Consider the following 26168-nt stretch of genomic DNA (forward strand, 5'->3'; position numbering starts at 1 on the left):
TTTGACAAAAGCCAACACCTATTCATGATAAAAACTCTCAGCAAACTAGGAATAGAGGGAAACTTCCTCAGCTTAGTAAAGAACATTTACAAAAAATCTACAGCTAACATCATACTTAATGATGAGATCTAGAAGCTTTTCCTCCAGGATTAGGTAAAAGGTAAAAATGCCTCTTCTCATCACTCCTTTTCAGCATCGTAAGTTCTAGCTAGTACAGCAAGACAAGAAGAAAAAAAGAAAAAGAAAGGTATACAGACTGAGAAGGAAGAAATAAAATTGTCTTTGTTCACAGGTGACACTATTGTCTATATAGAAAATCTGAAAGAATCAAAAGAAAACCCAACTCCTGGATCTATTGTCCGATTATAGCAAGGTTGCAGGATAGAAGGTTAATATACAAAAGTAAATCACTTTCCTATTTACTAGCAATGAACAAGTGAAATTTGAAATTTACAAAAACCACATCATTTATATTAGCATGCAAAAATATTAAATAGGTATATATCTAATAAAATGTATACAAGATTTATATGAGAAAAATTAAAATATTCTGATGATCAAAATCAAAGAGAACTGACAAATACATGGAGAAGTTTTCCAAGTTCATGAATGGGAATAGTCAATATTGTTAAGATGTCAATTCTTCCCATCAAGTCAATCCCAATCAAAATTCCAGTAAGTTATTTTGTGGATATCAATAAACTGATTCTAAAGTTTACATGAAGAGGCAAAAGACCCAGAATTGTCAACTTAATATTGAAGGAAAAGAACAAAGTTGGATGACTGACACTACTTGACTTCAAAATGTACTTTAAAACTCCAGTTATAAAGATAGCGCATTATTGGCAAAAGATCAATGGGAGAGAAGAGAGAGCCCGGAAATAGACTGGCGTAAATATAAATAACTGATCATTGACAAAGGAGTCTAGGCAATACAATGGAGCAAAGATAACCTTCTCAAAAAATAATGTTGGAACAACTGGACATCCACATCTACAAAAAAGAAAAGAGAGAATCTAGACACAGACCTTACACTCTTCACAGAAATTAACTCAAAATGGATCACAGACCTAAATATAAAATGTAAAAGTATAAAACTCCTAGAAGAAACATAGGAGAAAACCTACGTGACCTTGAGTATGGCAAAGACTTTTTAGATATAACATCAAAAGCATGATACATGAAAGACAAAAGTTAAGTTTTACTTCATTAAAATTAAAAACTTTTGCTCTGCAATACATAATATCAAGAGAATAAGAAAATAAGCCATAAACTGGGAGAAAATATTTGTAAAAGATACATCTAAAGGACTACAATCTAAAGTATCCAAAAAACCCTTAAAACTCAACAATAAGAAAACAAAAAACTGAACTTTAAAAATGCCCAAAAGACCTTAAAATTCACCTCACAATAGAAGATATACAGATGGCAAATAAGTATATGAAAAGATGCTCTACGTCTTACATCAATAGGGAAATGTAAATTACAAAAACACTGAGATACCACTACACATTTATTAGAATGGCTAAAATCTGGAATATTCACAACACCAAGTGCTGATGAGGATGTGGAGCAACAGGAACTTTCGTTCATTGCTGGTGGCAACGCAAAATGATACAGTCACTTTGGAAGACAATTTGGCAGTTTCTTACAAAACAACATACTCTTACCTAACAATCCAGCAATAATGGTCTCCAGTATTTATTCAAATGAATGGAAAATTTGTGTCCACAAGAAAACCTGCACATGGATGCTATAGCAACTTTATTCCTAATTGTCAAAACTCGGAAGCAACCAAGATGTCCATCAGTAGGGGATGGACACATAAACTGATGTATACAGACAATGGAATATTATTCAGCTCTAAAAAGAAATGAGCTATGAAGCCATGAAAAGACAGGGAGGAACCTTGAGTGCACATTTCTAAGGGAAAGAAGTTAATCTGAAAATGCTACATACTATATGATTCAAACTATAGTTAGTGCTCCATATCCACAGGTTCCGTATCCCTGGATTCAGTGAAGTGCAGACAGAAAGGCCTACAAAAGCTGAGTCTGTACTGAGCACACAGACTTTTTTCTTGTCATTATTCCATAAACAATACAGTATCACATCTATTTACATAGCATTTACATTGTTTGGGTATCATAAGTAATCTAGCGATGATTTAAATATATGGGATGATGTGGATAGGTTATATGCAAATATTATGCCATTTTACATAGAGGACTTGAGCATCCATGGATTTTGGTATTTGCGAGTGGTCCTGGAACCAATCCTCGTAGATATTAAGGGGTCACTGTATATGAATTCTGGAAGAGGCAAAACGATGGAAACAGTAAAAAGATCAGGGGTTGCCAGGGCTTGGGTTGTGGGGAGGAATGAAGAGGCAGAGAACAGAGGATATTTAGGTCAGTGAAAATGATGCATAATGCCATAGTGATAGAAACATGTCATTGTACATTTGTCCAAACCCATAGAATGTACAACACTAAGAATGAATTGTAATGTGAACCATGGACGTTGGGGTATTATGGTATGTCAATAGAAATTCATCATTTGTAAGAAATGTACCACTCTTGTGGTTGATGTTGATAATGGGGGATACTATGCATGTGTGGGAGTAGAGGGAATATGGAAAATCTCTGTACCTTCCCTTCAATTTTGTTGTTAACTTAAAATTGCTCTAAAAACACAAAGTCTAACAAAAAATGAAGAGAAAAAACTGAGTAAATTTGTTGAGGGACATATTAAAAACAAAATAAAGCAAAAAATCTTGGACATTGAATCTCTGATGACATCCCTTGGTAGTCAACACTTTGCACATTTTTTCATAATTTAATGCTGGAAGAGTTAACCACATCCCGTTTACTTCAACGGGAGAGAATTCATGAAAACTTGAGTATGGTTTCCTATGGACTTTGCCCCATGCGCCTTTTCCCTTTACTTGATTTGGTTATGTATGCTCTTGCTGTGATAAATCTTAGCTGCTTTAGGTCTATTTGTTGAGTCATCTGCTGCCTCACGGTCACTGAACCTGGGGATGGTCTTGGGGGCTGCCTACATAGGAGGCTATCAGAGTTTATTGAAGGGTCGTAATTGTCATAATTCCTATTATTTAGTTAGTTTTCAGGTTTGCTAGTGATCTATGATTATGTGTCACTGTGGTTTAATTTTTCTTATTTGAGTTACTTTACTCTCTAATCAATAAGGGCATTTCACCTGATGGATGATTGTAGAATAAACAATAATTTCAATTTACACAACTTTGTGCCTATAATTCCTGAATTGGGAATAATATGATCTTGCTCCAACCATGCTCAGAAGAACGCTAAGTACTAACTTGCTTTATATCAAAACAGTTATAAAATCAGAGAAAAAGTATCAGTACTCATCTGTTGTGTGTGTTGGATATTCAGTAACAATGGCCAGTGAATGGACGTCTGTAGAAAAAGTTGTGGTGTTCTGCCCATATTGTCTTTAGGAATGAGCTTCTAGAAATGTGAGTTGCTGACAGGTCTCAGTTGAGTCCCTCCCTAGGAACTACCCTTGCCAAAGGTGACATTCCCTCACCACATGCTTCTCTCATTTCCTTATGGGTTTTGTTCTCAGTTCATGCCCCAGGAACGTCCTGAAAACAAATCTCTAGCTCAGATTCTTTTTTTTTCAGGAAATCCAACCTAAGGAAAAGCCATAATATACAAAGTCTGTTAAATTTCTAAAGGAAACTGTCTACCTAGGTGTCGAAGATGTCTTTCAAATGATGAAACAGCCCTAATTTAAGACTTGATAAGCTGGGACTTGATCTCATGTCCTCATCCTTTCATAAATTCCACTGCAATGAATGGACAAGATGCAGTAATCTAGTAGCATATCATCGGTAGATTTTTCAGTCTCAAGCAGTTATGCACAAGAAACAGTAAAAATTACTTGTTAAATTTTAGCACAAATGACATAACATATCAATAAAAACTTTTATGATTTTAACAAATGTGGCAATTGTGGTCCAGAAAATTTCTATTAGGTAGTAAGTTAAATTTCTCATTTGCCAGTTTGTGAGTCTCCTCTTCTCAGGGTCATTCAATCCACAAGCATGTTTGAGTGCTTTCCACATGCTCATCACTGAATGATCTGGGGACATGAGGGAAACATTAAATATAGGATCTCTGCACAAATGGCTTGAAATCGGGAGGGGATTCAAAGGGTATATTCATCATTAAATATTGAAAACATAGAACTGTATTCAAGAGCATGATTTATTAACTGCCCCACACTATTAGCTGCTAAAATCTTCCCTTTTAGCCTAGAGAATGCTCATTTTGTTCGGAATGTGAATGAATCGTGATTAATTCCAGCCAGTTACAAAAATCCTCTTCTTCTTTTCAAAGTAGTTGATTTTTCATGCTCTTTTCTAATTAGTGATGACCATGTGACCAGCTTGTGGCCCATAAGATCTAGGGAGATATCAGTGGGAGGGCTAATAGTGCTACTTTTTTGCTTATCTTCCTTCCCCTGAACGCAGATATGATACCTGGAACATATGTGTGTGTGTGTGAGTGTGTATATGTATATATATGTGTGTATATACACACACATATATATGTATATACACACACACATATATATGTATATATACATATACTCCTGTGTATGCATATGTACATATATGTGTGTATGTAAATATATATGAATAGATACATATACTATGTAAATTCTTTAAATTTACATGTTATATCACATCCTATGTAACATACTACCTCTTTTACATTCAATAATATTTTGAGATTCTCAATTTTTTCTTTTAAAGATTAGCACCTGAGATAACATCTCTTGCCAATCTTTCTTTTTTTCTTCTTCTCCCCAAAGCCTGCCAGTATATAGTTGTATATTCTCATTGTAGGTCTCTCTGGTTGTGCTACATGGGATGCTGCCTCAGCATGACCTGACAAGCAGTGCCATGTCTGCACTCAGGATCTGAACCAGTGAAGCCCTGGGCCACCAAAGTGGAGTATGTGAATGTAACCACTCGGCCACTCGGCCGGTGCCTCTCAATTTTTTATGTAGATATATTTCCTTCTTTTTTTTTTTTCAGGTTTTTTTTTTTTTTGAGGAAGATTAGCCCTGAGCTAACTGCTGCCAATCCTCCACTTTTTTTCTGAGGAAGACTGGCCCTGAGCTAACATCCGTGCCCATCTTCCTCCACTTTATATGTGGGATGCCTACCAAAGCATGGCTTGCCAAGAAGTGCCATGTCTGCACTGGGATCCGAACTGGGGAACCCTGGGCCACTGAAGTGGAACGTGCGAACTTAACCACTGCGCCACAGGGCTGGCCCCTATTTCCTTCTTTTCAACTGATAATCATGTCACCATTGAGATTATAAACATAAATGTTGTTACAATAGTTTTACTGTTACAAACGACACTGTAGCAAATATCCAAATCCAAGTCGTCTTCTCATGGGCAGGAGTTCCTAGTGGGATTTCTGGGGCACAATCTATGTTCCTGTCCCTTTTTTTCTAGATACTGACAGTGGACTCTGCAGAGCTGTACTACTCAACACTCCCATCAAGCACATAATGAAGGTGCCCGTTTTTCCACATCCTTTGCAAAACTGATTCTGTCACACTTTGTTTTTCCAATGGTATTTCACTGTCATTTTAATACAGTCTCCAATGACTAGCAGCTGAGAACCTTCTCACATGTTTCTTTTTAAATTTCTTTTAGTCTATGTTATTTTTATACTTTAGATCCATCAGGTGTTTTAGCATAAGAAAGCCTTGCAACTAAAATATATCAAAATAATCTAGAGGTATAAGCATAAGATATGGAAATATCCTTGTGCTACGACAGGGATCAAAAAAGAACTCGCTGTTCATTGCTATCAGGCAGAATTAAACTGACATCCTAGAAAATTTCCAAGCATTTGAGGAATGACCTGGCTCATCAAGGTTACTGGCTCTAGAGGCACATCTCCTGATATTCTGGGCTCTTCTCTGCTCTCATGAAAGCACCACGAGTTTTAGCACAGAAACCTCTCCAGCAGGGGGAGGTAGCCGTCACAGAGCCCCGCTGGGCACGTTTAATCAGTCTTCAAATGGCCATAAGACGAGCTCTCTTTCCTAAACTCAGTTCCGTCCTAAGTAAACATGAAAGCACTCGTGTGTATTCTAAAGCACTATACAAATGTAAGCATTATACTTATTACCTAGTGTTATTGGGGTTAAATGCTAGGAGACTGAGAAGTGTATTTCAATTGGCCTCCAATTACAAAGACATTTGAATACAAGAAGTGGACCCATTGCTTTTAAGAATAGGAACACTGAAACAAAATCCATCCTGCAATTCCACTATATAAAAGGAAAGTTTAATTTCCTTAAAATGTATGCCATCTCATTCACCAGTATGTAGCAGCAAATTGTTTGTCTTCTACTTTGGTGCTGTAAATGCTGGAGAATATTTTTCACATCATTTGAACAGAGGCTTTGGTCATCAATAGATGGAAGTGTGAACTATATTTTCCTTGCCAAAGTGACAGAAAATGCAGCTATGGAAATTACACTTTCAAATTTCAGTGAGAAAAAAGTCCTGAGATCTTGAGATTATTTTTTGAAATGACAAATCTTTTGTTTCATTCTGTTCTGTGTTTTCATAGATTATAACCTCATAGCAATGAATTTGTTGGCATCTCTGAATTCCCTAATGTTCAGACCAGTAGCTACAAACCATGATCATTCAAAGTTCGCTGCTGGACATGCAAACTCTTAAATCATAATTGCAATTGTCACTCCTCTTTTTATCGTGAAGAAAAGGATGCAAATGATTTCTAAGGAGTAACATATATCTACGTTTGAAGCACTGAATAAATATTTTTAAACTTTCTTTTATTTTTTAAATGAATGTACAATGCAGTAGTGACTATTGAAAGAAGCAGCAGTTTATAAATGCCAGTGAATGAGAAATTTGGACTGAGATCAGCCAACCAAAATGGCTGCATGTAAATTTCCAACGTGAGTGAGATTCTTTTCCAAGGAATCGATATAAACACAAACACAGTCACATTCACACACACACGCGCACACACACACACAGCCTCACGCATAACCTTTCCTTCAGGGAAAAAAATGGGCCTGTAAATCAACTTTCTTTAGACACAATGACTAGTTATTAAAGATCTCATCTTTTCAGCGAGGCAAGATAATTTCCTAAAAGGTTTCCCCAAAGTAGATTTTGAATCGGAAAACAGTTACTGTAAATTAATATAATGTCACTGGTCTAAGAGGAAAGATTTATGTGCTCATCCTCCAAAGGCTAGAAGCCGGGCAGTTCTTTGTCTAAGATCATCCACTTCACGTCTCCTTTTTTTATAAGAGAAACTTGAAGAGCTCTTTGCTATGAAGGCCACATTTTCTATTAAGCAGAACTAATCAAATACACAGACATAGTTGTGTGTAAATGGCTCTCACTTCAGTGTTGCTATTTGACTTTTTCCCTAGAATGAAAATGCTTCAAGAACACATAGTTCTTTAAAATTATCATTGTATTACCCTCTGTGTTTTTCAAAGTATCCAGGCATTTTGTCTCAGGGAAGTTTTGTAAAATAGATTTTTTATTGATGTAACATGGCAATTTACATTATAATCTATAAGAAGTTGAACTCACTCCTAAAAACAGTGTAGAATTCACTCTGACAAAGAACCGTGTTCACTGATTGGTTTTCTTCTGTTTATTTCAATTCGCTATCCTAGTATTATGGTTTTTGTGAGTTTTGCTTGTTTGTTTGTTTTTACCTCAAATCATATCCAAGAAAACCTATAGTTATTTGGTTGTAGAATAAGAAGTAAACATTTCTTTTCCACATAAACCTGTCCAGCTGTTTCATAGGCGTCAAATTGTTGTAATATTTATATTTTATAAAATTATATATGTTAGATAACAGTTATGTTCTACTTTCTAATCTATCTTAAGTGATACAATTTGGTGAAAATTTACCCAGATCCTTTCATTGTAATAATAAGCAAATTGCTGCCAAATTGAAGAAAAATCTTAACCATATCTCAAGAAATAGTTCTTCTACAAAAAGAGCTATAATTATTAATTTGATTGCTTTCAAGGAATGAAATGAGTCATAACTTTGAAAAGGTCAGCATGCAGATTTTCCAGCTTCCAGAAGTGGGCTCCAAAGTCACTGCTGGTAGAGTTATATCCGCTGTTGAGGTTGATGTAAGTGGGTTAATCCAAAACTCCCCAAAGGCTGGTGACCTCTCCCACAAGCAAATATGAAATAATACTGACAGATCATCTTTGAGAAAAAGCTTTGCTTTGGAAAATCCTGAGGATCTAAGCACCCTCATTATGACTAAAAATCTTTGAAGATAGAATTTGACCACATCAGAGTCCCTCCTCTATGCACTCTCATCATGTATCAACCATCATCTGGAAATAAATATGGAAAGAGCATGTGAATAGCCATATCACAATAATATATTAAACAAATACTTGGTCCCAAATAAATCTTTTGTTTTCCCAAGTTAAGTCAGATAGAGATTAATATGCTTCAACCATTCCAGGTGCTAAACTTGAACATCTTTTATTTTATATCTATAAATGGAAGGCAAGTAATAATGCTTAATGATAATGAATATTCAATAGCACATCTAGATTTAGGGATAATTTGCATGTGATACTGTACTCCCTCAAAAGTCAGGAGATTGTGGTTCCTATTCCATAGAGTATAGGAATTCTACTTCTATTTCTATGTTCCTCAATTAAACTTGGTTTAATAGGAGCCATGAAGGCACTGCCTTTCAATAGATGTGTTGATGATAAATTTCTAATTTTTAATCTTTTCCAATTTTGAAGCACAACCTTTGCAACAAACACAAATTAACAGACTGGTCTATGTTGACACAGCTACTCTCAAATTAATGTTTGTTTGTTAGATAATTGTGCTCTTTAAGTCCTAACTTAAAAATATTTCTATATTTAGATTGGTAAATATTATTACAAATGCTTACTTTACAGATTTTTCTTCAGATCAGAAAAAGTATATAATATTAATGGGTTTTAATTGTGGAACATTTTTCGGGGTTCATTTGAGAAAAGAGTTCACTCTGACTCTTATAATCTCATTGCATAGAATGCTATCTATGCACAAACCTTCATACTACTCATCAAAGGACCTATAGAAGCTGAAAAACAATGTAGAGAAAAAAATATTTTCCATTGACTCTAGTGCCCCATGAATGTTATGTCAATTAGTGAGAGTGAAAATTTATTGTTAAGTGTTGTTCTGGCCCCTAATTTAATATGTAGGGTAGGCTGTGAATTTGCTCTTATGTTTTATGCCAAGCAAACTTAGCACAGAAGTAGTTTCTAAAAGTAAATCTTAGAAAATATAGTAGTACAGAGTATTAGATGGATTTATCATAAGTAATGAGTTATCATGAGATAAGCAATCCCAGTGGGCCTCAATAATCAATTGTAAGTGCCATTTAAGCTAATAAAAGTAAAATGTTTCCTTGAAATGAGAAATGAATACAGCAAAAACACTGATTGAATACGGAGAAGATCTTCAAAATCTGAATGACATTACTTGGCTTCCCTGGATAGTTTCAACGTCTTGAATTATTTGTTTTGTTTTTTATTCAAGAAAAATAACTTTCAAATTTAAGCACACTGATTTTCTTACACATCTTCCTTGACATTAATCCAGTTTGTTTTTTAAACAAGAAAAAAATATCTCACTATGTTTAAGACAAATATAATTATGTTCATGATAATGTTTCTTCATTGAACGAGTTTTGCTAACAGATATCAGTGAATATATAGGTTTAAACATTTTGGCATAAAATAAGGATTTCTAAGAAATCACCCAAAAAGCCACATGGGGACAAAAAAAAAAAGCAAAGGTCATTTCATATTTTGGGAAAACTGGGAAACATAGAATAACCCAACTCTCTCTCCTCCCATAGGTGGCTTTGTGGCCAAAAACAACAAAGATCAAGTAGGAAAAGGTGTGGGAAGAAGCTGATCTATCAGGGAGAGTGAATTAAGCACAGAGCATCTCAGAAGGAAGAAGAAAAAATGAACTTCTTCAAAGTGAGGGCAACTCTGGGAGGAACAAACTTAGAGTTCTCTTTTTTTTTTTTTTTTTTTTTTAAAGATTTTATTTTTTCCTTTTTCTCCCCAAAGCCCCCCGGTAGATAGTTGTGTATTCTTCGTTGTGGGTTCCTCTAGTTGTGGCATGTGGGACGCTGCCTCAGCGTGGTCTGATGAGCAGTGCCATGTCCGCGCCCAGGATTCGAACCGACGAAACACTGGGCCGCCTGCAGCGGAGCGCGCAAACTTAACCACTCGGCCACGGGGCCAGCCCCTTAGAGTCCTCTTTTTTAACAGTGGGAACAAGACTACACTGACTGGTAGGAAGAGAGTACATACCGAATTTGGTTTACATCTGAGAAACCGAGGAGGTAAGGCTAATAACGAATTAATAGATGAGTCATCTTTGCAGAAACCAATTAACTAGTCTGTTACAGTGATTGCAGAGAAAAAAGAAACTTTGCCTTTTAAATAAACAAACAAAAAAGCAATGAAACAAACAAAAAACAGCAAAAAATATTCCCATGGAGTTGCCTAACTCATTAGTTGGGGAGAAATAAATTAAAGTTACCTACAAGAAACTTACGTACTTATTATAAAAAGCTTGTACAAGAAATTCAGTATAAGAAAGATTCTAATTAGCCTGAATCCAGCCTTAACCTCTACTTCAACAATAGTTGATCCATGAAAATATTCGTACTTCAATACTGATTAATTTTAAAAAATGCCCTGAATAAGATACTTACAAAGATATTTTTTAAAAAAGAGTAAAAGAATAGTGAAAACAGGCAGAGAAAATGAAAAATTCCCAACAAAAAAACCCATTACTAGGGAGCAGATAAAAATTGTGACCATATATTTTCACTGAAGAGTAATTGAGTTAAAAAGGATCATTGCTTCAATGAATCAAGAACATAAGGCAAAAGGCCAATAAATCAAGAACACAAGTGAATAAATGACAAAACAATTGGGAGAGATTTAAAAAGTAAACCCCGGAGGTTCAGTAAAACATAGAAGAAAATATAAAAACGTCTGGAAATAAGGTGAATCTGAAAGGAGGACCAGGAAAGAATAGAATTGGCTAAAATAGCATTAAGGAACAAAGGGTACAGAAATTTTAAAAGAAGAGGAAAATGGAAATAGTTAAAATGAATACAAACTTTTAAAAAGAGAAAAAATGACTTAAAATGACAGATACAGAAAGCAATCAAAGGAAATTTATTACAAGCTTAGTTGATCCCTCTAAAGAAGAAAAGAAAATAATGGAACAGAAGAAAATGTAAACATATAATACAAGAAAATTTTTCAGGAACTAAAGAACACATGGTTTCTAAAATTAAAAGTGTACATTATGTTCTAGATACAATTATGCACCAAATAACATTTTGGTCAATGACTGATCACATATACAACAGTGATCCCTTAAGATTAGTACCATATATCCTACGTGTGTAGTGGTCTATACCATCTGGGTTTATGTGAGTACACTCTATGATCACACAACGAGGAAATCGCCTGTAAACACATTTCTCAGAACATATCCCTGTAGTTAAGGGACACCTGACCATACAATTGATGTAGAAGGGTCAACGAGACAAATCCTAGCAAAGGTACCTAAATTCAAATGAAAGCAACTTTGCGTAGAATGGCAAAATATTAAGTTTCATGTAAAGAAGAAAACATCTGATTGGCCTCAGGTTATCCAGCATCATTCAAATGTTAGATGACAAGGAGAAAATATATACAAAATTCTAAAAGAAAAACAAAGTGTTAAGTGAAGTGTTTTTACACTGTTGACCTGTGTTCCAAGCAGACAGTGTGAACATGCACACTGTTGCTATGAGTCATTGTTTAGGGATCCACTAGAGGTAAAACTCCAGGCAATTCAGGAATGACTAAAAGTCTTAAGCAAAAGAACTCTGCTTAGGATTACCAGATAAAATACAAGATGCCTAGAATTCTTAATATTTCATGACACATTCTTATACCCAAAGAATTATTCTGTATTTATTTTAAACTCAAAGTTAAGTGGGTATTCTCTATTTTTACTTGCTAAAGTTGACAACTCTAAACTGTGGAGAACATTGAATCTTGTTAACTGCCCTACCATGATTGAAAGAAATTTGGGGGCTAGGGTTTCAGAACAGAATGCAAATGTTTTATCCCCTGGTATCTCAGAAATAGCATAACAAAAAATGAGAGGGAGAATGGAGAAGCAAGCTGAAAGGAAAGTGGGTTCACCGGTTCCCTGATCTTTAGTAGCTGAAGTAAAAATACATCATAAAAGTTGACAAGCAAGTAATAGACGTGTAAGTATATACACCATTACAAATGTCCACATTACGAAAGTGAATGAAATTGGCTAAAATAAGGTGATAGAGAAGGAAAAAAGTGGCAAAGAAGGAGATTAGCCCTGCGTTAACATCTGCCAACCCTCCTCTTTTTTCTGAGGAAGACTGGCCCTGAGCTAACATCTGTGCCCATCTTCCTCTACTTTATACATGGGATGCCTACCACAGCACGGCCTGCCAACCAGTGTCATGCCCGCACCAGGGATACGAACCCACGAACCCTGGCTACTGAAGCAGAACATGCACACTTAACCGCTGCGCCACCTGGCCATCCCAGAAGTATATTAATTTTTATCAATGCTCGGGTAAGAAGAAGAGACACTTTCTGAAAATAGGAGATTAACAATATTGCATATAGTTCTAGAAAATTATAATGCTAAAGTTAAGGATTAGAACAAAATTATAACTATACATAAAGAAATAAAAACTAAATAAAAATGTTATAAAACATAAAATAACATGCTGGAACTAAGATCAGACATAACTATCAAACAATAAATAAAAGTCTTCCTTATTTGTTTTCTCAAAGTGAAACCCAGGCTCTATAAGAAATACACCTTATACAATGTAATTTAGAAAAGTGAAAACCAAGATTCAAAGTAAAGAAAACTTCACACAAAAAGAAATCCAAGATTGAAATCTTTTATCAGACAAACATTGTGAGGCCACAAAACATTAGACAAATTGAAGAAGGATATTTTTTTTATTGCTATAAGTTGTCGTTCACAATGAGTATCTATGTCCATAACACAGCATCAACAGGCATAAAACAAACTAGAGAGAACATATAGGGAGAAAGAGACAAATGCATTAGTCTTGTCTCTCCATCCATGAAAATTAAAGAGACAAAAATAAGTAAGGACCTGAAAGACATAAATAACTAATAAACACCTAATAGTGTTTAACAATCTTTGTATCTTGAAAAAGAGAACAGTACACAATTTGCTTTCAAGTATCTATTGATTATTTACAAAAAGTAGCAATATTTTAGGCCATGAATAAAAAATCAATCAATTCCAAAAAGTAGGAAAAGACAGCATTCATTCTCTCATCACTCTGCAAGCAATAATAATAACAACAAAGAAAACCATCTGAAAATAAAAAACAAAACACTCTCTTTGGGGATCATAGAGGAAATCTCATATATGATTGAAAAATATCCAGAAAAATAAAAACAAGAAAACCCTAAATATTTTCCTAGATACCCACAAATCCACAAATCGTCTCCTAAGAATGTGGTGTTGTTTCCCTTGTTTTATATTTGGTAACATTTGAAGTACAAAAGATACATAGCCACACAGCTACTAAGGGAGGAATTGAATTTACACTCAGTTGATTGATTCCAGATTTGTTCTTTTTACATTAGTCATCAATGCCTTTCAAAGCATCAGAGCCTTTCTTCCTTTACCTGTAAAATGAGAGTTGAATTAGAAAATAATAGCTAGTGTGTATGTATTGCTTACAGTAGGGCATATGGTGTTAGAGGTTTTGTCCATGCATCAATGTTTAATCCTCATATCAATCCATGAAGTAAATATTATTATTATGCCTAATTTAAAAGAAAATAAATCGAGGCACAGAGAGCTAAATAACTTCTCCAACTTACATAGTTACTAAATAGTCAACTCAGAATCTGAACCCAGAGAGTCTGATTGGCTGTAGACTTAGCCACATTTGAGAGGTAGTCTGCCTCTAAGCTACCTTCTGCTTCTAGAGTTCTGTAAACATAACTTAGTATTCCTGACATTGGTATTTTTAATAATTTATCACCAAACATCATACAGCTTCCAGTGAATTATATGTGGATAACAAGGATAACTATTCAGATGAGTTTTTCCCAGGGTAGATAAAGAGTAAAATGCCAGGATCCAATCACACAGAACAACATCCCCAATTGTTAGCAAAACAAAAGAATTGTTTCAGTACTGTAGGCAGCACATGTCCCAAATAAGCTTTTTTAACTAACGCAGATGGTGTAGGTTTGATCCAGAGCTGTTACATAAACACGTTAGTTTATAAATGAAATTGTCCAACCTCAATGACAAATAGCTGTACATCTGCTTAATAATCATTCCTGTTCCATTTTTAGAACAGAGTACTCTAATTATTTTCTCTGATTATAAAGAATTTGGAAGTGGATCACACAGATGCTTTGCTATTTACAGTTAAACAATTATTTTCCTCCTCCTTCCTTACTATCCAATAATATTTCTTTATTATGTTGAACCTAAAAATTGAACTAGGAAAGGGAAACGTAAGCTGAAGTATTAAAGACAGTAATCACTGAAATTGTTATTACTGGGGAAATAAGTCTACCCTATGGACTTTGTTCCATTGATTGTGAAGTTGCTGCTCTCATTAAATGGGATGCTTGACCCTTAGTGAAGTAAGCACCATTTTCCTCTTCTAGAGCTGCACTCATTTGATTGCCCTCCTTTCATCCTTGGAACACAAATCGTATCTAATAATGAAATGTTCCACCTTATCCTTGCCCATCTCATCTATCGCTGCGGCCCTCTCTTCAATTTGACTCCTCAAAGAAGCTTAGGTTATTTACCATGTGGTTACTAGTGTGGTAGATGCCATAGGGACAAAAAATAAGACATAGGATCAGACAGCTAAGTATTTCTATTGCAGGTGAGTATTTCTCTGGTTTGGATGGGGAATGAGAAAAACAGAATGAGAAGAGGACGCATATACTTGAAGAAGGAACTCATACAATTTCTTGCATGTTTTAGAAGAAGTATTATTGAAGTTTCTCAGGGATTCAAATGGACAAGATATTTTGTTCGGGAGATGCAGAGCAGGTAGAATTTGTCATCCTTTAAGTATATAAAGAATGCTACCCATATGACTAATATGTGGCTAGATCCTTAGGATGAAGTGGTCCCTGCTGTGTTGGAATCACAGAGGGAAGAGAGACATTAAACTATTCATTAATTAAACTAAGTACTTCAAATGAGAATTAAAAAGTATGTGAAAGTCTGTATACAAATATAATATTTTAACCCATATAAAAATAACCTCTAGAGGTAGTGGAATTGCATTTATTAAATAACAGTCATATGTTTAATGTCAAGATAAGAAGATTATATAGCAGAATAAATAAGGACCATGGAATTCTGCAAACGTAACTCAAATACGTAACAAAGGAGCACTAGTGATGAGAACTTATGGTAATATACATCAACATTAAATGAAAAAAGAAAGAAAATAGTAGGACATACAGGGTCTTTACGATCCCCTTCTGTTCTAAGACTCTATGAACGACGATATCTACTAAAGATTCTCAGACAGTATATTGGTGTAAAATACAGTTGGCTGCTATTTTGAATGTTGCTTTTTTTCCATGATAATATGACATTTCGCAAATGCTAAAAGTCCAACTGCTTGTTAGAACGTTAACCCTAAGCTTGCCTCTGAATTCCTATGAATGACCTTAACTCAATAATTATATGAAACTTTTAATATTCTATTGGGTCACTAACCAATTACATATATTAATTAACCCATAATTCTGACAAGATAATCAACTTCTAGTAATTTGGATGAGTTGGTGAATAAATTTAGCAATATTAATAATCTTACTGGCATTCTGGCTATAAAGATTGAGAAATTTTTGTTAACTCAGTGAGCTATAGTCAAAAATTTTGATAAATGTTATTCACAGCACAAAATAATGTTCTATCCATTGTTTCTGTTTGAAGAGCAGACAAGCCAGTATGAGTGCAATATCTAGTTGTTTTGACCCATCCAAAACTGATATGGTGCATGAAGCAACAAGTGAATTCATTTATTACTTCAGAACAGCAGTGTTATAAATGCTATTTATTCATGAGTGAGAACAGTCCTCCTACTTTACATAAGCAATTTAACACAGTTCATTTTGTTCAGGTGTACATGGTGAGAAACAATTTATATACATTATTTTCCTCTCTCTAGCCTCTACATCCCCATATTGCATTCATTTCCCACGAGCAGTTGCTTAAAAAAAATATCTGAAGGAGCTTCTCCTTTGTTTTCCCCTTAGACAGATGATTTTTGATGCAAAAAAGGTCTCCAACATAAACAGTTTTAGCCCTATATTTCAAAAGAGTAAAGAAACCTGGTATTCTCTACATGGCACAGAAATTAAACATTGCCCATTTTGATAATACTGTTGTCATTGGTAGAAGTATTTATTAAAATAGTAGTGATAGTACTTGTACTTGCTGTCCCTTTAGATATATCATAAATTCTTTTTGCTAAGATTAGAAAAGAGTTACAGGGGCCAGCCTCGGGGCCGAGTGGTTAAGTTCTCACTCCGCTTCCACGGTCCAGGGTTTTGCCGGTTTGGATCCTGGGCGTGGACATGGCACCACTCGTCAGGTCACGTTGAGGCAGTGTTCCACATGCCACAACTGGAAGGACCTGCAACTAAGATATACAACTATGTACTGGAGGGATTTGGGGAGATAAAGCAGAAAAAATAAAAAAGATTGGCAACAACTGTTAGCTCAAGTGCCAATCTTTAAAATAAAAAAAAAGAAAAGAGTTACATTTTTCAGAAATATAGTTTATATGTGGGAATACTTAAGAGAAACAGGCAAATAAACTTCCTAGAGATGAATAAGTGGAATGTTTCCTTCTTTGCTACAATCTTACTATGCGTCTCATACCTGTCTGGGCCAAGCGTGATTCAATAATCAGAGATTCTATCACAATCTTTGGTGTTTTCAAATTTTACCATGCTTCCTCATCTCAAAATCTTTGAGGGGAAAGGGACTGAGAATCTCATTTCCATCAAATTTTAGTCCATCCTTCTCATTTGGGAGAACAGTACATGATTTTTCCCTATTAAATATCTGAAGGGGCTCTTTCAAGTGGCAAGATTCTCCTTCCACACTAACAAACAAACCGGGATTTTGACACACATCTTCTTAAAGCCTCAAATTGAATATAACTCTCCAGTGAGCCATTTTCATCATTTACACAAAGGTGCATAACAGATAACAGTCAGGAAACATTGCTACAAATAACTGATAAAGTCTGCTGGAAGATTCTCCAAGAAGTATTCCATTTTATCTGCTGTTAAAGTCTCAGTCTCTGTCTCTCTGTCTGTCTCTCCTCCCACCCACCACATAGGCAGTAGAATGTAAAGAATAATGTCATCTATTTTTCTTTGATCCATTTTTATGAAAATCAAAAGTTTTGCTCTTTCTTGCTGCTCTTGTTCTGGGTCTCATGGAAACTTCCTGGCCACTGAGACTATGTCACTTCTATCTCTTAGAATAAAATTTACTTTTTAAACATATTTAGGAAATTTACAAAATGCTTATCATAGTTTTCATTTGAAATTTATTGAAGTCCTTCCACTTTGACATCTGTCTCCCCCACTAGAACATAAGCTTCAGGAGAGTAGGGAACATAAAATTTGCTTACTATTGAATTGCAAAACCTAGTACATCTCTATTTGTTAAATGATGACTGGTAGGAAACTAGTAGAAAAAGGAAACAAGATACCTTAAGAACAGACCACAAAATTTTTCAGATGAAGTGGAAAAATATGTATAAAGGGTGTAGCAGAGTGACTGGAAGAGAATTACACATGCTAATTCATTTTATCCCTCTGACTGAGGATTCCATTAAGACCATCTATAAGGAGAGGGAGCTAGAAGCAATACTTAACTGCAGATCAGAAATAACAGCAAAGACACACGCAGTGCTCGCATTGCACCTGGAACTCTTGTTCTACACGTTTAATATAAAATCCACTTATTCAATCCCAGTGACACTCTTTGGAGGCATTATATGAGGGAATATAGGCACAGAGATTAAGTTAATTACCCATAGTCACATAGTAAGTGAGGGGCCAGGGCCAGGATTTGAACGGAAGCTGCCAGCTCCAGCACCCATGCTATCCTACTCCCATAAAATCTAGACCTGCTTCTGACTCTGCTTATTTGTGGGGCTTTCTTAAAACCAGTTGACAGTGTTCTCATTTATGTGGGATAGACATACATGATCTTTAAAAAAGTCTATGTTTAACTGTGTGAGTTTCCAACAAATTTGGAGGTGTTTAGGATGGTATAAAAACTTTGAAATCTACATGGTATAGCATATTTGAAATCCAATGTTGTGGTCTCTGGGAGCACTTCAGAGAGGTTGACTGCCATCGTCTATAACCACTGACACTGAGGTACAAGAAGATGTCCACATGGCTGAATTAAAAGGCACAAGAACAGAAGTGCTGAATTGCATTAGAGCTGCTTCTCATGGCGAATGCTACAGTCATTAGAGAAACAATCAAGATTTGCTTATTTAAAATTTTCTAGATCAATCCTAGATATACTAATATTAATGATACTAATAAGCATATTCCCTTTGCTAAATACTTTACATATGTGATTGCATTTGCATCTCATAATAATCCTATGGCGGGAGATATTTTTACACCAGTTTTACACACTAACCAGCTGGGGGTGAAAACATGGATTTTCCAACTCACACAGCTAGTAAACAGTAGAGCCTGGATTTGAATCCAAATCCTTACCCACAAAGTCTATTTGAGACTCTTCCCATGGTGATGAGGATGAAAACGTTTCATATAATTAAAATGCCAGAAATAAAAAAAAAAAGCAGAACTACTTGTTGGATTACACAAAGAGGATTTAAATTGTTCTCATTCGCTGTTGTCACACTCATCTTTTTCCTTCTGATTAGTGCCTATAATTGTGCAAGAGAAGATGATTTATTAGATGTAGAAATGCTAACGTCAGGGGCTTGTAGAAAAACAGACTATAACTGCCCCACTGATGACATTTCTGAGAAAGGAACTTACTTCAAACTTAGTGTTCTTATTCTTTACATGCTACAGTAATTTATTCAAAGTTGAGGTTTCTAACCATAAGAACTTTCCTTAAAGATCTAGTTTACTGCTATTTCAAGGAAATCCTTTCTTTCAAAATGGGATTCTTAAAAACCTTTAAACTATAGTCGTGTGTTGTTTAACAATGGAAATACATTCTGGGAAACACACCTTTTGGCGATTTAGACATCATGTGAACATCACAGAGTGTGCTGAAGGGGAACAAAATTTGCCACCCCAAAATATATATCTTTAACATCAGGATTATTTTAGGCTGATTATTTTTAAGAAACAAAAGACAAAGGTTTTCTTGTTACCTGTCCCTTAATTGCCTAAAAGATTTCAGATTAAAAAACCTGTCTCAGGAAGCAAGGTATCACCTTGCATAACATGAACTAAGTGGTAGACAGGGAGAAACCTAGAAAAACCTGTTTGTGGGGCTCCCCTCTGTGTACTTCTGTTTCTGTGTGGCTAAACAAACACTTGTTTTCCAAATGTTTCCTCCTTTTGCCTACCTGTGAATTGCCTTCCATCCATTTGAAGTTCCTGACTCTCCCCACACCCAACATCTTCTGTCTTTAGCTGAGGATGGTAGTTAAGGTGAGGACTTTGGTCATTTTGGGGAGATACTTGATTTTCCTGGGTTTCTCCCAAGTGTACATGTTATTAAATTTTGTTTATTTTGCTCCTGTTAATCTGTCTCACATCAATTTAATTCTTAGACCAGCCAGAAGAACCTAGAAGGGTAGGAGAAAATGGCTTCCTCCCCTACAGCACTTACACAAACCTAGATGGTAGAGCCTACTACACACTTAGGCAATATGGTACTAATCTTACGGGACCCCTATGGTATATAGGTCTGTTGTTGAATGAAAAGTTGTTATGAGGCACCTGACTATATAAATCTACTTTTAAGGACTACTGGCTAATGAAAATAGCATGTGAAGACCACATGTAAGGCTTCCAACATTATTGTTTGTAGTAATCCATCATTTTACAGCAGACAACTCCAATAACCATCTTCTAATATGATGGTTGTTCATAACACATGGGCAGAGAATGTTCCACAAATGGGTTAGTACACAGTCATCCATAAAATTTGTTTGTCAGTTCAGGAACAGCAGTCTCCAAAGAAGTACACTGATTCTTTGCTGAAGGTATAGGTATTAGTGCACTAGTTCCACACAATTATGCATCATCTTGAGAGAATAAGTCATTTAAAATTCATGTGAAGAAAATCTAGGAACTATCATAAATCATAAGCTCACTGAACTGAAAATCATCTTGATTAGTCAAATGACAGCACAGTTCACCTAGGAATAGTGTCACACTCCAAGTGCCCAAGAAATTTGCCTTCATATATTTCACTATCTGTGGTAGCACTTAAGAATGACCATGGTACTGCCTTATAAAAATTGATACTATGGGTACAATTATTTTTCCAAGATTACACAAACCATGTCTCTTAATCTTGTCAGAAGCCAAACTGAATTTTTAGTGTAATAAAGTGAAAATAACATGGGTTTTGGAGTCCAACTTCTCTGGGTCTTAATTATTACTTGATCTCTTACTAGCTGGGTGACCTTGGCCGTATCACTTAACCACTTTAATGATCAACTTCGTCATCTCTAAATTAGTGATAATTATCATCTCAAGAGCTTCTGTGAAGTGCCTGTAATAATGCATATAAAGAATTAAACATTCTGACATATTCACAATGTAACACTAGTTTTTCTTGGATATAATCCATTCATTCTACTAATAATACCGAAGGTATTAATTTCATGAAAAGCCATCAGACACTCAAGGCCACACAAAGTAGTTTGGCTCCAAAATAATTTCATATGGATAAAAAGTTTCTTTAAAATTCACTTTAAATTAGAACTATACCTTTATTTAACAAGAAAAATTAATTTTAAGCAATTATTCAAATAAAGTACCCTCAGTTTGTTGCTCAAAGCCATTCACATTCAGCCAAAGAAGTTGGATTACTGAGTTATGAATAGAAAGAGGTCCAACCTGCCTATTAAAAATCAGCAACACCATTGTGGATGGCAATTGTCAATATGTATAAAGAGAAAAATATTTTTGCATGGTTCAGATCTAGAAATTAAACATTGCCAAATTTACCCAAAGAAAGTAATCTTCAAAAGTCTAAATATACAGAGAGGATGATTGTACAATTTTATGTAATAGTCCATGATAGAGGAATGGTCAGGTAAATTATAACTCAGTTATTTAATTTATTGCAACAAATGAAAAAATAATGAAAATCAAGTAGCAACTTAGAAATTGCAGGATGAAAAACTGCATAAAACTATTTTCATAATTATTAAAATTTTTAAAAGAGGCCTAGAATTAATGACCATAAGAGAATATGACAAAAAAGTTGCACTAGGGAGTTGATTTTCTTTTCATCCTCTATTTTATCTTCCCATTTGTTCATTTTTTTTGTAATGTGTTGCTGTTACTTAACAATTAAAGCAAGTAGTTTATAAACATTTGAATCAACGTTACTCTCTGACTAGGCTACAGAGGAAAGTGGAACACATATTGGATGTAGCTCTATTAGTACCTACTCTACCTATTTCTCCTAAACGAAGTTCTACATTATTCAAGTGGGGTGTGCATGTGTGGCTGTATGTGTGTTGATCAGCTTTGCAGTACTGCATCTCAGGTTTGCAGTGTGAGAGCAACGGAGCAGTGTTATTGCCTCATGTGGATGACAGTTGGGAGTACAGTGCAGCGGCAGGTGCGGCTAGATACTACCTCCCTAAAATTCTCCAAGAATAAAACTAATATTCGAGAACAATAAAAGTATTTGAAAATAATAAAAACCAAAGGAAGCATTGATTCTTCTCCGGTTATAATAACTGCAGTAATGTCAGACTGTTCAAAAACAACACAAAAAGAATTTAAAACACAAAGTCTTTCTTGGTTAATGAAAATATTTTGGCAACAGCAAAGATGATTCTCTAGCAAAAAGCTTAGAACAAAATTTTAAAACTATTAACAGTCTTTCTGTGAGTTGTCTATAATTGTGTCCATCTTCCAATTTCACTCGCCTTTTCAGTTTTTCTTTTATAAACACATATTAATTTTAAAATGGTGGAAAATACAACTATAGACATCAAGTACTCTGCTATGCCTATGACTCAATCTTAATATTTTCATTCCTTATTTAGTTCTCATTGTTTTCCATAATTTTGAGGATGAGATAAACATAAGAGATTGTTGGTGAAAGTCTGCTCACATATTTACCACTGAAAGTTCTCTCTGCAAAAGGTTCCATGTCCTCTTAACGAAAGTGTCAAAGATCCAAACACAAGAGTCTTTTATAATAATCTTGATATTTTTTTCTTGGTTTAATCCTACATCATAACCTAAGGTTTTTATGCAAATTGAGCTCAAAGTTCACCACTATGGTAAAGATGATTTTCACACCCATGTTTAGAATTCAGCCGCTTTGGGCTTCTGCAACTATTCACTAAAACCGTTTCCTTATATCTATTTATTGAATATAATGAAGAATAATTGTATTACTCTTTAATAATTAATTATGTTTTCCATCAAGAATAAATAAAATTTATTATTTCTCATCTTTTTATCTCTCATTTATTTTTAAGTCTATGAATATAACAACCAGTAAACACATGGCACTGAATTTATTTGTGGTCATTATTCAAGATTAGTACAAGTTAATTGTGCTGAAAGATTCATGTTGAACATACATTACTCAACAGGAAATTTCCCAAGTCAATCAATCACAGTCTACTGAAAATTTATTTTTAAAGACTCTATCATTTAAAAAAAGTCCACTTACATTTTAGAGTTATCAGTGATAGATAATTTTCCTGCTAAATATGTAAATAGAGCCACAAAAATACTATTGTATAAAAAGTTAGTATTTCACTATAAAACTAGAAAAAAATAGATATGCAAAAATGAATTGTAAAATCTTGATCATATGAATACTCATGATATTTTAAAAATTATTGAAAATGATTTATTTTGCTTCTGGACTAAGAATAATCTAATTTGAATTTTTCTAACCCTGAAGGGATTAAATATCCAAAATATGGCCTAGAGTGAAGGGTTCTTCTAAAAGGCAAATTATACTCTTAATAGTGTTGATTTAAATTTCATATCCGTAATTTCACTACAATTCAACAAATATAATATCTACAGATGAAAAGTGACATGGAGGGGAGTTTCTCACTCAAGAAGAAAACAGATGAATAAGCCTAAAGTTCAGTAATAATTGATAATATTATTAAAAGTTTTGAGGATCTATAAAATTTGATAAGAAGGGAGGAATAAAAACAATATCCCTAGGTTATTTGTATTTCAATATGAGAATCATATGTGCATCCTGAAATTTTGGCAATTTGCCCATGATGATAACAGTAATGTATTTCACCAAATTCCTAAAACCAATGGAAAGAAATCACTTTGGTGATCAAGGAAGAGAATATTTAAGATTTGTTTTCCCCCAGTCAAGTCTTTGGAAAAGAGGACTCCCAAGAGACAGGAAAATATCTGAAAATAAGAAGAAATTAAATTATATTCCTGGAGCTTCGATCAAGAAAGAAAGAAAAGGCAAAGAGAGCTATGAATACCTTATGGCTGGATAGAATGGGAGGCACATTAGTGTTCTCAGCTCATCATGACAGTTTAATGGTGGGGTGGGTGTTGGGTGGGAACCTGCTATTTCAAAGTGACTCAGGATATAGCTGTGTTTGTGGTGGGTAATAAGACCACCGACTGCACCTGTTCTGAGAAGTATACAATTATTAGACTGGTTAGGAAGCTGCATATTCAGTGAGGTCCTTTCTTTTTGACAGATCATTTTTTCATTAATTGATTCAATCACAGAGAAAGAGTAAGAGTTGCTGCCCTCATGTAGCTTTGTAGCTAACATTCCAATTGGAGGAGGTACACCTCTTTGCCCTTCTGGGTGTCGAAAGGAAAGATATCTGCAAAGTAGAATCACATAGGGGGTGCTTTTTAGGACAGAGGATGACAAATCTTTTATGTGTTGAAAATTGCCACATTTTCAAAAGGGGTTTTTCCTGTTCTGAATCTAACAATTCTGGGCAATGACATGTAATTGTAATGGACAGAAATAGAAGACTCATAGAGGGAGGAGATTCTGGGGCTGGCTGGCTAGCACGGGAGCAAGAGCCTGTCTCTCTGAGTGTGAGATGATGCTAAGTATATTAGTTTCCTCAGACTACCCTAGCAAAGAGCCAGACTTTGTGTAGCTTAATACAACAGAAATTTATACCCTCATGATTCTAAAGGCTAGAAGTCCAAACTCACGGTGTCAGCAAGGCCATGCTCCCTCTGAGAGCCTGGGTAGAATCCTTCCTTGCCTCTTCCTAGTTTCTGGTAGCAGCCACCAATGCTTGGTATTCTTTGCCTGCAGCTGCATTGCTCTAGCCTCTGCCTCTGCTGTCACATAATATTCTCCCTGAGTGTCTCTGTGTCGTCATGGGGCTTTCTGGCTCTGACATTCTCCTCTTCTAATAATGACATGGTTATATCTGATTAAGGGCCCATCTTACTCCAGTAGAACCTCATCTTAACTATTACATCTACAGATGTAATGACCCTGTTTCCAAATAAGGTCATATTCTAAGGTGCTAGGGGTTATAACTTCAATATATCATTTTGGAAGACAGTTCAACCCATAACACTAGGTAAATCAAAATTTTGGCATAACCAACAGTATCCTTGTTTAGGTCGGAGTTTGTTTGGCTAGAAGACTACGTCATAGTCAGTTTGCTAAAACAGAAATATTATAAACTGGATGGCTTCACAAAATTTATTTCTCACGGTTGTGGAGGTTTGGAAGTCTGAGATCAAGGTGCTGGCTGACTTGGTTTCTGGCGGAGGCCCTCCTCCTAGTACGTCCTCACACGGTGAAGAGAGTCAGGAAGCAGGCTCTCTCATGTCTCTTCTTGTAAAGGCACTAATCCCACCATGAAAGCTCCACATGACCTCCTCACCTCCCAAAGGCCGCACACCAAAGACCATCACATTGGGGATTAGGGTTTCAACAGATGAATTTGGGGGGACACAAACATGCAGTTCATGGCAGACCACATTAAAAGTGATACTTTTCTTCAACGAAGTTTGAAAAGCCCTAAAATAATGTGAGGTTATAATGTTTATCAAAGTGGGCAAGGTTTAAACATGGCATTTTTATGATTAATGCTACTTTCAAACCAAAAAAAGTTATCAGTTCTTAGAAACGTTAGCTTTTGTTTCATTATTTCTTCAGTTTTCTTAAGCATATCACATTTTGTTAATTCTAGATCTTTTCTCTCCATATTTTCACAGTTTTCTTTCTTAATGCCACATTGTAGAGTGATTCAAAAAGGACTTCAGGCTCTTAAGTTTCTATAGTTCTTAAATAGATAATTGGTAAAATATATTTTCCTATTTCATCTTTAAATCTAAGAATTCAATATCATTTTTATTTCCATTTTACATTTAATTCATAAAATCTATTTCCATACACAATCATTAGACTGTTCAAGTTTCATTTCAAGTCAAAAAATATGAGTGGCCAGTTTTGTGGTGTAGTGGTTAAGTTCACACATCCCACTTTGGTGGCCTGGGGTTCGCAGGGTCAGGTCCTAGATGCAGACCTACGCACTGCTCATCAAGTCATGCTGAGGCAGGTGTCCCACATATAAAGTAGAGGAAGATGGGCACAGATGTGAGCTCAGGGCCAATCTTCCTCAGCAAAAACAGGAGGATTGGTGGTGAATGTTATCTCAGGGCTTATCTTCCTCAAAAAGAAAAAAAATTTTAAAAAAAATTTGCTAAGCAACAATCAGGTGCGAACACAGGTTAAGAACA

Source organism: Equus quagga, chromosome 21 (assembly GCF_021613505.1).
Source record: "Equus quagga isolate Etosha38 chromosome 21, UCLA_HA_Equagga_1.0, whole genome shotgun sequence".
Taxonomy (NCBI): Eukaryota; Metazoa; Chordata; class Mammalia; order Perissodactyla; family Equidae; genus Equus; species Equus quagga.